We start from the raw sequence: 17,364 nt of genomic DNA, 5'->3' as shown, positions 1-17,364 counted from the left end.
AAGTCTAAGGGAGGTAGTTTGTTACTGTCCTTGTCTCCAAGTAGGATATGGGGCTTCAGGTCCCAGTGGATAATCTGGTTCTTGTGGCACTGCTGCATGGCAGCCAGCATCCGTCGGAATTTGGCCCTAGCCTCCTCTTCCTGGTGGCCATGTCTCAGTATATGCTGGAAAAGGTCTGAACCACTGGCATATACATAGAGGGTATCTTCAGTCTCAATGACATCCAATAGCTTAAGGATGTTTGGATGATTCAGGTTCCTCATGGCTTTGACCTCCATATTGACACTTTCCAGCCCATGGAGGGTCTGATTAGACATGATTTTGATGGCTACCTGGGTTCTAGTAGGAAGGTGCTGGGCTAGCATCACCTTGGTATAAGATTCAGAAGCTTATAATTGTTAAGCACCTCAGTGGACAAAGTGGAGGCCATGCCCTGCTGCTTGGTTACCTCTAACTATGCTAACTCTACACTAGTTATGTTAAGTAACTAATGAACAATAGCAACTACAGTACCTAGGCTAGGAATACTAACAATACTACCTATATGAACCAGGCTAACAATACTATTTATACTGTGCTCACAATACTAAGTATACTGTGCTAACACTAGTGACAGACAAAACTATCTGTATTAACTACACAACAATGCTAAGTATAAGGTCTCACTATGGTTAATCTTTACAAGTCACCAGCAGCTTCCTGGGTAATAAGGACTGGTTATGGAATTACTAAAGCCTAGGGTAACCCTAGGCTAATTCTGGGTTTTAGTAATTCCATAACAATGGCTCTTTCTGAGGTCAGAGCAAGAAATGGGCTAATCAGGGCTGGGGAGAACCTAGAGTGGTTTGTTCGTTTTTTGGTCATAAGAACATTTTCCTCTTTAAAAAGTGTTTTTATTCACATGGTTTTAGAAAAAGATATTAAAGTCTACGGCCATCCCACACTGAATGATCCCAGTCTTGTCTAATCTCAGAAGCTGAGCAGAGTTAGGTCTGGTTAGTACTTGGATGAGAGATCTATATTTAGTTTATTAGAAATTTGAATGTATACAATGCTTCAGGGACCTTTCCATTTATAGTAGGAGCTCATGGTGCAGGTGGAAAAAGATTTCTCATGCGGAAATTAAGATATAATTGTAGAAAAAGTTTATTTACCCTTTGGAGGGACAGAGAGGATGAGATAGAAAGAAAGAGAGAAGGGGAGAAATAGAGCAGGGGGATGAAGTGGCATCCCAAAGAAAGAGAAGGGAGATGCCAGCAGCTAGGCCAACAAGCTTTCTGCTTTTATGGGGACAAAGGGAAAATATTAATTGTTGTGGAGTAATTAGCGGGCAGTGGAAAGACATCAAGTCGTCTGTCTTTCTTGTTTCTTCTGTTCCTGGAGACTTGGTTATCCCTGAAATGTAGTCAGGCTTCTCACAGGGGATGTAATTTTTGCCACTGAGATATGGTTTTGGTCAGGAAATGAAGGCTTGAAGTTTAGCTCCCTGCCCTCTAGTCTGTGAGCTTTCTCAAGAACACCTTTAGGCTATAGAGACAAATCCTAAAGGCTGTTAGCTGGTAAATATAGAGAGAATGATGTACATTTCCTTTCTTTTGGCTCTTTTCTGATGTTTGTGAGAACAGTTCCAGCAGGTTGCCTGCCAGCAGAGAGAGCTCATAGGATTGGTCTTTAGCTATCATTAAAAAATTAGGGGAACATCATCAAGAAAGTAAAGATAGAAGATGGCGGACGAGAAACACTGCCAGACAGAGTGTCTCTGCAGAAAAGACAGATTCTAGCAGAAATTAGAAAAAAGAAGCAAGAAGACGAGCATACAGTGGACGAGGGCCAGAAGGAGGGGTACCTGAGACCCTGGGAGACTCCACGGGAGGAGGCTGTGGAGAACTGGAGGCGGAGACCACTGGAGCAGCCTGGAGACCAGCGGCAAGGGTAGGTGGATTTGCTGTTTCCCCTCCCCTGCATTTGGGACTGCTGGTAGGCTCCCCAGCGGGTGGAGAGACCTGCGGACACCAGCCCAGAGATGGCCGCCGCCAGCCAGCGATGAGCCTGTAGCAGATGTGGCACCAGGTTCCCAACTTCCTCTGGGCACCTCCGTGTGCACAGACCCGAGTTGCGCGGCAGGCGCCATATTGCCTCCTTCTCCCCTCCGCCCACCCTACCCGTGGCAGCCCAGAGAGACAATACAGTCACCAGCCAGAGGCACCTCCAGGGAACGGGACCTTCCCTTTTGGGACCCTAAAGCTGACTCAGGGGAACTCAGACTGTGAGCTCCCTACCCGCCAGCTCTCCCAGGTGCTGCTGGCATGGTGTTCCCAGGAGAATGGTGCCGACTCAGAGGCTGAGAGACATAGACCCAGCTTGGGCTCCCTGTGGGTGAATTGGGACTGGAACTCCTCTCCCTGGTGGGGATACAGTTTGAACTCTGGGACCCAGAGGTCAGACCTGCAGACCAGATCCCCTGCACCAAGGGCTAGCATTGCCCGGGGCACAGAAGGGTTATACGTGAACAGCCTACTGAGGTGTGTGTGCCTCCAGGGGTGGATCAGCATCCTAGAAGGCAACCCTCCTCCCAGGAGGAGGCCATGCACCCAGCCCAGGTGGCGTTTCTGTGCAGGGAACCTCCCCACCGGCATCACAGTCCGGGGAGACCTGGTGGCTTGTGGTCTGGCCTGCTGGCAGAGGCCCAGGAGTAGCTGCAGAGTTGGGAAGGGTGGAAAGAAGCGAGGCCCACTCCAGACTGCGGGTCTCAGACAGCCCCACTCCCACACCCAGACTTTCTGGCTGAGCAGGACCATTCCAGCCCCTCCCTGACAGCTTTTCCTGGAAGCAGAGAACAGAACTTTGACCCCTGCTAACTGCCTGAAGGCATGCTTACCCAACCCAGCTCCGCCCAGAACAAGAGCTGATAACAGGACACAAAATCAACAGCATAGCCTGTTCCTCCAAGCAAATGCCACCTACTGACAGGGACGGCATCTTGCACAGCCTTTCCACGGTACCCACTTACATATACAGGGAGTGGTCAAATCTCACCCACAGACACCACCTAACGCCTCAGAAACTAAACAAGGTGTGTGAATACCCAAACAAAAACCTAAAGGAAAGAAACAACAACTGATCGACATGGGAAGAAATCAGCGAAAGAACTCAGGAAATATGAAGAACCAAACGGAAAACACACCCCCAAAGAGGAGCACCCAGCCCCCTAGAAACGGACACCAACCAAAATCAGGCAACCAATATGACAGAAGAGGAATTTCGTATGTGGATCACAAGAACACTCACCGAGCTGCAACAACAACTCAATAACCAACACAAAGAAACCACAAAAAGCCTCCAGGATATGGAAAAAGAAATAGACACAATGAAGAAAAGTTTAACTGAACTCCTGAAAATGAAGGATCAATTCAAGGAACTACAAAATACAGTGGAAAGTCTCAAGAACAGGGTAGATCAAACAGAAGAAAGAATCTCAGAGTTTGAAGATAACACCCTCCAATTAAATAAATCAGTCACAGAAATAGAGCAGAGAAACAAGAGAAAAGAGCAAAGCCTACAAGAGCTGTGGGATTATGTGAAGAAACCTAATGTGAGGGTCATAGGGTTACCAGAAGGGGAAGAAGACAACACTCAAAGGTTGGACAAGCTGTTTGAAGATATAATAGAGGAAAATTTCCCAGGCCTTGCTCAAAATCTTGATATACAAGTTCAAGAAGCTCAGAGGACCCCTGGAAGATTCAATGCAAACAGAAAGACGTCACGACATGCAGTCATCAGACTGACCAAAGTATCAACTAAAGAGGCCCTTCTAAGAGCTATAAGACAAAAGAAGCAAGTAACATACAAGGTAAAGCCAATTCGAATAACATCAGACTTCTCTAATGAGACTTTACAGGCAAGGAGAGACTGGGGCCCCATTCTCACTCTTTTGAAACAAAACAATGCCCAGTCTAGAATATTATTCCCTGCAAAACTAAGCTTCGTATATGAAGGAGAAATAAAGACATTCTCAGACAAGCAAAGGCTCAGAGAATTCACCAAGACAAGACCAGCCCTACAAGGAGTACTTAAAACAGCGTTACGCATGGAACATCATAATAATAACCCACGAATATAAAAACAACCAAAACCCAAAGATATTAAAGGCCAGATATTACAATGGCTCAAGACAGAAATCATAGCAACAACATCCAACCCAACAGAATGAACAGTAATCTACCTTACCTATCAGTTCTCTCAATAAATGTGAATGGCTTAAACTCTCCACTCAAGAGACATAGGCTGGCTGAATGGATAAGAAAATACAGGCCAAGTATATGCTGTCTTCAGGAAACACATCTAACCTGCAAGGATGCATATAGACTAAAAGTAAAAGGGTGGAGATCAATATTCCAAGCAAATAGAAGCCAAAAGAAGGCTGGTGTGGCAGTTCTAATTTCAGAAGATTTAGTTTTTAAACCAACAAAAGTAGTGAAAGACAAAGAGGGTCATTATATAATGGTGAAGGGCACAGTTCAACAAGAAGAGATAACAATTTTAAATATACATGCACCCAACTTAGGTGCACCCAGATTCATAAAGCAAACCTTACTGCAGCTAAGCAAATGGATTAATAGCAACTCCATAATCACCGGAGATTTCAACACCCCACTGACGGCACAAGACAGATCCTCCAAACAGAAAATTAATAAAGAAATAATGGACTTAAAGAAAACTCTAGAACAATTGGGTCTGACTGACATTTACAGAACATTCTACCCAAAATCCACTGAATATACGTTCTTCTCATCAGCTCACGGGACATTCTCTAAGATTGACCATATCCTAGGACACAAAGTAAATCTCAAGAAATTTAAAAAAATAGAAATCATTCCATTTACCTTCTCAGATCACAGTGGAATAAAAGTAGAAATCAACCCTAACAGAAACTCATATTTCTACACAAAAACGTGGAAATTAAACAACCTCCTACTAAATGATTACTTCATTAATGAAGAAATCAAGACAGAAATAAAAAAATTCTATGAAGAAAACGACAATGGAGAGACAAGTTATCAACTCCTCTGGGACACAGCTAAAGCAGTTCTGAGAGGAAAGTTTATCTCCATAAATGCCTATAACCAAAAGACAAGATCACAAATAGACAGTCTAATGAAACGACTCAAAGAGCTGGAAAAAGAAGAACAGACCAACCCCAAACCCAGCAGAAGAAGTGAAATCAACAAGATCAAATCAGAACTAAATGAAATTGAAAACAGGGAAGCTATTCAGGAGATTAATAAAACAAAAAGTTGGTTCTTTGAAAAAATAAACACAATTGACACACCATTGGCTAAGCTAACGAAAAGCAGAAAAGAGAAATCTCTAATAAGCTCCATCAGGAATAAAAAAGGAGATATCACAACTGATCCCAAAGAGATACAAGATACAATTTATGAATACTACAAAAATCTTTATGCACACAAACTGGAAAATGTGGAGGAAATGGACAAATTTCTAGAAACACACAGCCTCCCTAGGCTCAACCAGGAAGAAATAGATTCCCTGAACAGACCAATCTCAACAGCCGAAATAGAAACAGCAATTAAAAATCTCCCTAAAAAGAAAAGTCCCGGTCCAGATGACTTCACACCCGAATTTTACCACACTTACAAAGAAGAACTAGTACCTATCTTGCAGAAACTATTCCACAACATCGAGAAGAACGGAAACCTCCCCGACACCTTTTATGAAGCGAATATTACTCTGATACCAAAACCAGGAAAGGATGCAACAAAAAAAGAAAACTACAGTCCAATATTCCTAATGAATATAGATGCAAAAATTTTCAACAAAATCTTAGCTAACCGAATCCAGACACTTATCAAAAAAATAATCCACCACGACCAAGTGGGCTTCATCCCAGGGATGCAGGGATGGTTCAACATACATAAATCTATAAATGCAATTCACCACATAAACAGAAGCAAAAAGAAAGACCACATGATTCTTTCAATAGATGCAGAAAAAGCTTTTGACAAAATTCAACACCCTTTCATGATACGAACACTTAAGAAAATAGGCATAGAAGGGACATACCTGAAAATGATACAAGCCACATATGACAGACCCATAGCCAACATCATACTGAATGGGGAAAAATTGAAATCATTCCCACTTAGAACTGGAACCAGACAAGGCTGCCCACTATCTCCACTTCTGTTCAACATAGTGCTGGAAGTCTTGGCTACAGCAATCAGACAGGAAAATGGAATCAAAGGTATCCAAATAGGGGCAGAAGAGATCAAACTTTCACTATTTGCTGATGATACAATATTGTATCTAGAAAACCCCAAAGATTCAACCAAGAAACTCCTGGAACTGATCAATGAATTTAGTAAAGTCTCAGGATACAAAATCAATACACAGAAATCAGAGGCATTCATATACGCCAACAACAATCTAATTGAGAACCAAATCAAAGACTCAATTCCCTTCACAATAGCAACAAAGAAATTAAAGTACCTAGGAATATACTTAACCAAGGAGGTAAAAGACCTCTACAGGGAGAACTATGAAACACTGAGGAAGGAAATAGCAGAGGATGTAAACAGATGGAAATCCATACCATACTCGTGGATCGGCAGACTCAATATCATCAAAATGTCTATACTACCCAAACTGATCTACAGATTCAATGCAATACCTATTAAAATCCCATCAGCATTCTTCACAGATATAGAAAAAATAATTTTACGCTTCGTATGGAACCAAAGAAGACCCCAAATATCAAGAGCAATTCTAGGCAACAAAAACAAAATGGGAGGCATTAATATGCCAGATATCAAACTATATTACAAAGCTGTAGTAATTAAATCAATGTGGTATTGGCACAAAAATAGGAATATTGACCAGTGGAACAGATGTGAGAATCCTGATATAAAACCATCCTCATATAGCCATCTAATCTTTGACAAAGCAGACAAAAACATACGCTGGGGAAAAGAATCCCTTTTCAATAAATGGTGCTGGGAAAACTGGATAGCCACCTGTAGAAGGCTAAAACAAGTCCCACACCTTTCACCTCTCACAAAAACCAACTCACGCTGGATAACAGACTTAAACCTAAGGTATGAAATTATTAGAACTCTAGAGGAAAAAGTTGGAAACACTCTCCTCAACATCGGCCTGGGCAAAGAGTTTATGAAGAAGTCCCCAAAGGCAATCACAGCAGCAACAAAAATAAATAAATGGGACATGATCAAACTACAAAGCTTCTGCACAGCCAAAGAAATAGTCATGAAAGTAAACAGACAACCTACAGAATGGGAGAAAATTTTTGCATCCTATGCATCTGATAAGGGACTGATAACTAGAATATACTTAGAACTCACGAAAATCAGGAAGATAAAATCAAATAACCCCATTAAAAAGTGGGCAAAGGACTTGAACCGAAACTTTTCTAAAGAAGACAGAAGAATGGCCAACAAACATATGAAAAAATGCTCAACATCTCTAATCATCAGGGAAATGCAAATCAAAACCACAATGAGATATCACTTAACCCCAGTGAGAATGGCCTTTATAAAAAAATCTCCAAACAATAAATGCTGGCGTGGTTGCGGAGAGAGAGGAACACTCCTACACTGCTGGTGGGACTGCAAACTAGTTCAACCTCTGTGGAAAGCAATATGGATATATCTTAAAGTGATACAAGTTAATCTACCATTTGATCCAGCAATCCCATTGCTGGGCATCTACCCCAAAGATCCAATGAAACTCTACAAAAAAGACAGGTGCACTCGAATGTTTATAGCAGCACAATTCATAATTGCAAGACTGTGGAAACAGCCCAAGTGTCCATCAATCCAAGAATGGATTAATAAAATGTGGTATATGTATACCATGGAGTACTATTCAGCTCTAAGAAACAATGGTGATATAGCACATCTTATATTTTCCTTGTTAGAGCTGGAACCCATACTATTAAGTGAAGTTTCCCAAGAATGGAAAAACAAGCACCACATATACTCACCAGCATATTGGTATTAACTGAACAGCACCTAAGTGGTCACATAGGTACTACAGTAATAGGATATTGGGCAGGTGGGAGGGGGGAGGGGGGCGGGTATATACATACATAATGAGTGAGATGTGCACCATCTGGGGGATGGTCATGCTGGAGACTCAGACTTGTGGGGGGAGTTGGGAAATGGGCATTTATTGAAACCTTAAAATCTGTACCCCCATAATATGCCGAAATAAAAAAAAAATTAGGGGGTTGGATATTTTCCTGTTATTTCAGCAAGGCCGTCCTAACAGTATGAAAACCTGCAATGTCTTTAGGCTCCTAAAGACTTCATAATGCCTATACTTGAAATGTTCCATTTCTTTTTCTTTAAATTCTAATTGGTGTCAGAGTGATGCTAAAACATAGCTGACATCATGACACTATCAAAATGTGTTCTATGGCGTGTGATACATGATAAGCTCCATTATTAACATCTATTGAGCAGTTAGGAAGAAAACTGTCATCATAATTTCTGCACATGATCATCATTAGATTTGTCATCAAAACCTCAGAGTCCAGGGAGAGAGACAAGATGGCAGATGAGAAACACCTGCAGCCAGAGTGTCTTCGCAAAAAGGAAAGATTTTTAAATGAAAGTGAAAAAGAAAAAAACAACAGGTAATCATAGATTGGATGAGCATCAGAAGGAAGGGTCCCTGAACCTACAGGAGACTCCATGGGAAGACATTGTGGAGCAGAACTGGAAAGAGAAAGGCATTGGCAGGGTCTAAACCCTGATAGGCTTGGAGACCAGTGGCAAGGGTAGGTGGAATCATTAAATTTCCCCTCCCTTCCATCTTGGACTGCTGGTGGGGTCCAGAGCTGCTTGAGACAGCTGCTGACACCAATGCAGAGACAGCTGACACCAGTAAGTGATGAGCTTCTTGTGGACAGGGCTCCGGGCTCCCAGCTTCTGTGAGGCATGACCTGACCCACAGACCTGAGCCAATCGTCAGGCGCCATATTGCTTTATTCTCTCCTTTTCATCTCCTACTTGTGGCTGCTGAGAGAAACAATTTAGTCACTACCCAGAGACATCCACAGGGAATGGGACCTTTCCATTTGGGGCTCTGCAGCAGACTGAGGGATGCTCGGACTGTGAGCTTCCTACCTGACAACCCTCCCTGGTATTTCTTGCCTGGTGACTCCAGTAGAGTGGACGAACCCCGAGACAGAGAATTGATCTAGCTTGGGCATTCTCTGGGTGACTTAAGCCCAGCATTCTTCTCCCTGGCATGGTCAGTGATTGATCTCCCCGGCCCAAGAGACAGGCCTGTAGGCCAGATCCCGTATACCCAGGTCTCGATTAAATTGTCCAGGGGCACAGGAATGATATTTGTGAACAAGTCTACTAAGGTATGTGTGTCTTCAGGGACAGATCAGAGTGAGTCCTAGCTGCAGCGTGTTCAAGAGGCAAACCTGCTTCCATGAAAGGGCCATGTTCTCAGCTCAGGCCATGATCCTGGGAAGGAACCTCCTTGTTTGCATCACAGGGGAGCTCCACTGGCTTGAGGTCCTGCCTGTTGGCAGAGGCCAAGTAGAAATGGAGGAATAGGGCAGGCTGAAAAGGAGGAAGGACTGTTCCAGACTGCAGGTCTCATACAGCTCCACCCCCACATGCAGACTTTTTGGCTTATTGGGGCCATTTCAACTTCTCCCTGGAAGGTTTGCCCAGAAGCAGGGAAAAGGACTTTGACCCCTCTAACAGCATTTGTGGAGCTTGAGGGCAGGATCACCCAACCCAGCATCACTCCCACATCTCCCTCTGCTGAAGTGTAGAATAAGAACACACCTGAAAATTCTAGGACTCCACTCACCACCTGAGGAAGTCGAGTCACTCTCCAGAGGAACAAGAGCCTGTTACGTGAGCCAAAAACATTGCAGCTTGTTCCTGCCAGCAAGGGCCACCTACAGAAAGGGAGGTCATTTGCATGCCCTTTTTATTGCATTTACTGACTCATCACACAGGGTGTGGTTCAATCTTACCCACTAACACCACCTACTACCTCAAAGACCAAACTAGGCATTTCATTATCTAAACAAAATCCAAAGGTAAGAAGCAACAGCTGCTCCAGATGCAAAGGAATCAGCAAAAGAACTTTGGAAGTATGAAGAATCAAACTGAAAGGACACCGTCAAATGGGCACACCAGCTCTCTAGCAATGGATATCAACTAAATTCAGAACACTAAAATGACAGAAGAATTTCAAACATGGATTGTAAGAAAACTCAATGATATGCAAAAGAAACTGGATACCCAACACAAAGAAACCACACACACACACACACACACACACACACACACCTAGGACTTGGAAGAAAAATTCACTAAAGAAATTGAAACATTAAAGAGAAATCAAATAGAACTTCTGGAAATGAAGAATTTATTCAAGGAATTAGAAAACACAGTGGGAAGCCTCAAGAATAGGGTAGATCAAACACAGGAAAGAATCTCAAGGTTTGAAGATAACACCTTTCAATTAAACAAGTCAGTTGCAGAGGTAGAGCAGAGAAATAAGAGAAAAGAGCAAAGCCTATGAGAAATACGGGATTATGTGAAGAGCCCTAACATTAAAATCATAGGCATCCGTTAGTGTGAAGAAGAAAATACATAAGGATTGGATAAACTATTTGAGGATATAATGGAGGAAAATGTCTCTTCCCTTGCTAGAAATCTAGATATCCAAGTACAAGAGACTCAAAGAACTCCTAGGTGATTCATTGCAAACAAGAAGACACCACGACATAAAGTCATCATAGAGGCCAAAATAATCACGAAGGAGACCCTTCTATGAGCTGTAAGGTGAAAGCAACAGGAAACCTATAATGAAAAATCCATGAGACTAACTGCAGACTTCTCTACTGAGACCTTACCAGCAGAAGAGACTAGGGCTCTATTCTTACTCTTCTCAAAAAGAATACTGCCCAGCCTAGAATCTTGTACTCTGCAAAACTAAGCTTTTTATGTAAAGGGGAAATAAAGACCTTTTCAGACAAGCAAACACTGAGGGAATTCATCAAGAAAAATACCTCCAGGAAGTACTTGTAATAGTGTTACACACAGATCAGCACAATAAACACTCAGCAGTGTAAAATATTCCAAAAACTAAAGATCAAAGGCCAGACACCACAATGGCTCAACAGAGAAAACAAAGCAATAAAGTTCAACTCAACAGGATGAACAGACATCTGCCCCACTTATCAATTCTTTCAATAAATGTGAGTGGCTTGACCTGCCCACTAAAGATACATAGGCTGGCCAAATGTATAAATATACACAATCCAAGTATCTGATGTCTTCAGGAAACATGTCTAAACCACAAGGATGCATTCAGACTCAAGGTGAAGAGGTGGAAAACGATATTGCATGCTAAAGGAATCCAAAAGAAAGCTGGGGTAGCAGTTCTCATTTGAGATAACTTAGTCTTCAAATCAACAAAAGTAATGAAAGACAAAGATAGTCACCGTATAATGGTGAAGGGTACAATTTAACAAGAACACATAACAATTCTAAATATTCATGTACGTAACTCAGTGGCACCCAGATTCATATATTCTACTTGATCTAAATAAAATGATAAACAGCAGCACTGTAATAGCCGGTGATTTAAACACCCCTCTTACAAAACAGGACAGATCCTCCAAACAGAAAATAAACAAAGAAACAATGAACTTAAACAGAACTCTAGAAGAAATGGGCCTGACTGATATTTACAGAACATTCTACCACAAAACCACTGATTATATGTTTTTCTCATCAGCTCATGAAACATTCTCTAAGATTGACCATATCCTAGGCCACAAAGCATGTCTGAACCAATTAAACAATTAGAAATTATAACATGCATCTTCTCAGACCACAGTGGAATAAAATTAGAAATCAACTCCAACAGAAACTCTGATTTTTACACAAAGTCATGGAAACTAAACAACCTACTGCTGACTGATTATTAGGTTAAGGAGGAAATCCAGATGGAAATCAAAAGATTCTTTGAACTAAATGACAAAAGTGACACAAGTTATCAAAATCTGTGGGACACAGCTAAAGAAGTCCTGAGAGGAAAATTTATATCCACAAATACCTACATCCCAAATACAGAAAGATCACAAATCAATAATGTAATGAATTGTCTCAAAAAACAGGATAAGGATGAGCAAACCAAGCCTAAACCCAGCAAAGAAAAGAAATACTAAGATCAGAGAACTAAATGAAATTTCTAACAGAAAAGCTATATGGAAGATTAATAAAACAAAAAGTTGGTGCTTTGAAAGGATAAACAAAATTGACATACCTCTAGCTAGATTATCCAGAAGCAGAAAAGAAAGGATTGTCATAAACTCAATTGGGAATGAAAAAGGAGAAATTCCAACTGATAGCATGGAAGTACAAAATATCATCTATGAGTACTATATAAATCTCTACACACATAAACTTGAAAACGTGGAGGAAATGGACAAATTCTTAGAAACACACAGCCTTCCCTGGTACAATCAGGAAGATTTAGAATTCCTGAACAGACCAATATCAAATACCAAAATTGAAGCAGCAAGAAAAAACCTTCCTAAAAAAAAAAGTCCTTAACCACATGGTTTCACACCTGAATTCTATCAGACTTATAAAGAAGAACTGGTGCCTAACCTGCAAATGTTGTAGCACAACATCTTGAAGGAAGGAATCCTCCCCAACAAGTTTTATGATGCCAGTATCACCCTGATACCACAGCCAGGAAAGGACTCAACAAAAGAAGAAAACTACAGACCAATATCTGTTATGAATATAGATGCAAAAATGCTCAATAAAATCCTAGCAAATGAAATTTAGGTGCTTATTACAAAAATAATCACGGCCAAGTGGGCTTCATCCAGAGATGTAAGGATGGTTCAACATATGCAAATCTATAAATCTAATTCACCACACAAATAGAAGTAAGTGTGTCTGCAGGAGTGTGAGTGGACCTAAAAGGTCCTCTGAAACCATGTCACACTGGAGGAACCAGAGCCTCTTACAGCAGAGGGAGAAGAGGTTTCAGAGTTCTGACTTCTAGTCCCAGCTTTGCCATCTCCTGGGTGGGTCTCTCTGAGTATATCACTCAGAGTCTCTGAGCCAGGGTCTTCAACAAGAAAAGATCACACCTAATAGGTGCAGTGCATACCAGCTGTGGGATGGATGTACTTGAAGCTCTGACTTGGGTGGGACAAAGGCAATATCTGTAACCTAAACATTGGTACCCCAGGAATATGCTGAAATTAACAACAACAACAAAAAAAGAACAATCACAGAAGCCATCTCAGGGCTGCTGTGTCCTACCTGAGGGCAAAGGATGTGAGGTTCCGGACTCACAGTGAATGCCAATTGGTGTGGGGACCCAGAGAGTGAAGCTGGGTCTCCCCAGCTAGTCCTACAGTCAACCCTCAACTCAGATCCTACAGCTGTGGAGTGGACTTCCCAGAAGGTAGTGAGCTTCCTATCACCAGAGATATTCAAGCCAGATTTATATGTGCACCCTCCAAACTGGGAGCCAGAAGACACATGAGTGCTTGAAGTGTTGCTAGTGTGAATTGCGATGTGTGCGATGTAAGTGTAAAACAAATGCCACATTTCAAAGAGTTATTACAGAAAAAATGTAAAATATCTCTGTGTTTTATATTGATTACATATTGAAATGATACTATTTGGGATAAATTAGATTAAATAAAATATCATATTAAATTTAATATCACCTCTTTTTACCTTTTTGGTGTGGCAACTAGGAAATGTTAAATCACATGCGTCGTTTGTATTACATACTATTTCAGTTGCGCAGCGCTGGTCAAAATCCTTGCTGCTCAGATGTGGTTCCTGGACCGGCAGCATCCGCATCACCTGGAAACTGGTTGGAAATGCAGAACCTCAGGTCCCGCCCCAGCCCCACGCAGGGAATCAGAAGCTGCATTTCCACACACTCCCCACGTGGTTCATGGACACACTGAAGTGTGAGAAGCCCTGCAGAGCCCTTGGCCGGAGGTCTCAGAGGGGTCCCATCTTCAGTCAGAGGGGTGGGAACTCCTGGCCTGAAGCCCAGCCCATAGCATGTGAAATATTAAGTAACTGATGCCTTTGTCCCTTAGTCACACACTCAACTCAGAGTGTCCTTTAAAACCAGCTCTCTCACCAGCAAGCACCCACACACTTTAAAAAGAGGAGGGCAGCTTTGCAAGGGATTAGGCTGTCTTGCTTAGAAGTGAGCACTCTCACAGAACACACCAACAGCTGCCCTGTAGTCTTTAAGGGCTGGGAAACAATCTCAGAAAACAAATGAAAAAATAGGTCTGTGTGTTTAAAACCAAAAACAGAACAGAAAACTTAACCAACTCCCTAGCACTCTGCAGTTCTTTCTTTTTCTCTCTGAAAAGTTGGCCAACAAGCATTAAATGGCACCAAATATAGAAATGGTGAGCATTCTACATACATACTATTATTTGTTTGTCATCTGCCTTCCCCCAGAATGTCAGCTCCATAACTGCAAGTACCATGTCCAATCCCAGAGTCTAAAACAGTACCAGACACATAAGTAGGTGCTTAGTAAATATTTGTTGGATGACTGAATGCATGGATTTTCAACTCTTTCTTTCAGTTGATGTGGTGATCTCACTGGGAAAATGTCCAGCTTTCCAGCAATGATCTCAGATTTTTACTCATCTGTTCACCTAGTCATCCTTCCAAATAATGATTCATCCATTCATCCATTCATTCATCCATCATCCATCCATCCATCCATCCATCCATCCATCCATCCATCCATCCATCCATCCATCCATCCTTCTATCCATCCAAGTAGTCAAGCATCCATCCAAACAGCCGCTACTATCTATTCACCTAACCATCAATCCATTTATCTATAACCATACATTCAGCCACCCTTCCAAATACTGTCTATCCATACTTCCAATATCTATCCATCCACCATCCATCCACATTTCCACCCATCCCTCCCACCACTCAGCCATCCATGCATCCAAACCAATCCCCCAATTATTAGACTTATTCTGGGGCCCACAGTCCCCTAAACTCACTTCTACCAAACCCAGTTCATGCCGTCACGGTTCATGTACAGTAATTCACACTTCTCCCTCGTAATCAGAATGTGAGCCCCTCACAAACAGAAAGTGTGTCTTATTTATCTCTGATTTCCATACCTAAAGCAGAGCTGACATATAGTAGGTGTCAGCAAATGTCTGCTGAATGAATGTGTTTCTCCTTTTCCCTCATTTACTTGTTCAGCATTTCCTCCTAGAATCCCATGATGCCATTTTTTGGTCATCTGTTGGTCTCTAAAATCTTGCACCTAACATAAAGGAAATACTTTATAAATATTAAATGAACGAATGAGTGAATGAATGCACAAAAGAGAGGAAGGATAGCAGGAGTGTGGACTCTTGCAGCCTCACTGCCTATATTCATATCCCGGCTCTGTGCTTATTAGCTGTGTGACCTTGGGTGAGTCACTGAGACTCTGTGCCTCAGTTTCCTCATTTGTAAAAGTGACATAATGGTGATTACCTCACTGAGTTCTTCTGAGAATTTTATGAATCAATATATATGAAGTTCTTAGAAGAGTATCTAGAGTAAGACAAAAGCTATATATGTGCTTTAAAATAAAATATCCGTTTATCACTAGCCCATAGGAACAGGGAAGGAAGCTTCCGTCTGAGCCTATGCTGTCCCAAGGGAGGCCTTTCATTGCAAGCGCTTGACTCTTCCCAGCTGCAGTGGGCTTACTTGGCAAACTACCAATATTATGTCAGTTGGTCACGCGGGCTATGTAGGAAAATAAAACATGGGCAGCAACAGAAAGTGATGAGAGAGATGGGAGGGCAACTTCAAATAGGGTGGTCAGGAAAGGCCTCCGTGATAGGTGACGTTTGAGCACAGACGTGAGGAGGTGAGGGGCGAATGTCTGCGAGGAGAGCATCCAGGCAGAGGGAATGGCAAGCTCAAAGGCCCTGAGGCAGGGACATGGCCGCTGTGTGTGAGGAAACCTGTGTGGGTGGGACGGTCAGTGAAGGGGAAGGAGAAGGGGCATGGGGACTCAGGTCACACAGGGCCCTGTTGGCCACTTGGGCTTTTACTCTGAGAAAGAAGGTAGCCATTGTGAGGTTATGTGCAGAGGGGGACAAGAGTGAACCCACATTTGAAAAGACTGCAGGGGCCAAGTACCGAGCCTGCTGCACTACTCCAGAACAAGGATGCTGGCAGATAAGACCCAAGGTCAGGGGGTGGTTGTACCACTGCAGAGAAGAGAGGATGGTGGCTTAAATCATGGGATTTGGGGTGCAGGCTGGCATAAGGGGCAGATTCTGGATAGATGTAGGTAGAACTGACATATTGCATGCGGGTGTGAAAAAAGGAGAACAATTAAGACCAAGGCCAAGATTTTGACCTACACAACTGGAAGAATGGAGCCACTATTTACTGAACCAGGGGAGGGAGATGAAGGCAGGAGTGAGTTTGTGGGGGACAGTTCTGGAGTTAGGTTTGGGCTACAGATCCATGAGCAGCACGCACACAGGCTCCATTTCTGGTCCGGCTGTAGAACCCAGCAATGCTTTTATTATGAGAAGTGAAGACTTGCTCTGTAAGCTCTACCAATGCTGGGCTGGGCCACAGAAGGACAAGGGAACCTGTCAGGGCCACATGTTGGAGACAGAACCGACAGCAGGGCAAGGAGGAACAGAATGTAGCCATCCTTGTGCTGCCAAGCTCTGCAAAGGAGGGGACTTTCAGATTAAGGACATGAGGGGACAGGACACCAGGCCTTGAGCCCCACTGAGGCAAGACATTGGAACAGAGACAGACCTTGATGGATAGACCCCCAAGGAAAGGGTGGATGAAAAAAATCTGCACCCCACCCTCCCAGCAAAGCTAGACAACAAGCAAGCAGGTCTGTTTCAGCAGAGCAGGAGCTGGGGGCTGCCAGGCCGCGGGGAATCCAAGATCTCCTGGAAATCAGCAGCCACATTCCTGCCTTTGCACAGATTTGAGGCTCAAGTTTACCCCTCTGCATGCTCCAGGGCCTCAGGCAAGCGGGAAGACGTCCAAGGGACCATATCTCTGAGACACTGGGCATCTCAGCCCTAACCACTGTGGCCTGAGGATTTTCGGTGCCTCCTGGCATATAACCCCTTAGATCTTCGAGTGACTGTATGGTAGATTACGGTGGCCAGGGGAGTCTTAACAATGACTGAGGTTGAATTTTCCATCATTTTGGCTGGCTGGTGGCTCAAAATTATATTGAATTTTAATAATTTATTTAATAATATGGCATCTAACT

This window comes from Microcebus murinus, chromosome 1 (assembly GCF_040939455.1).
Source record: "Microcebus murinus isolate Inina chromosome 1, M.murinus_Inina_mat1.0, whole genome shotgun sequence".
NCBI lineage: Eukaryota > Metazoa > Chordata > Mammalia > Primates > Cheirogaleidae > Microcebus > Microcebus murinus.
Note: the sequence above shows the minus strand (reverse complement) of the source record.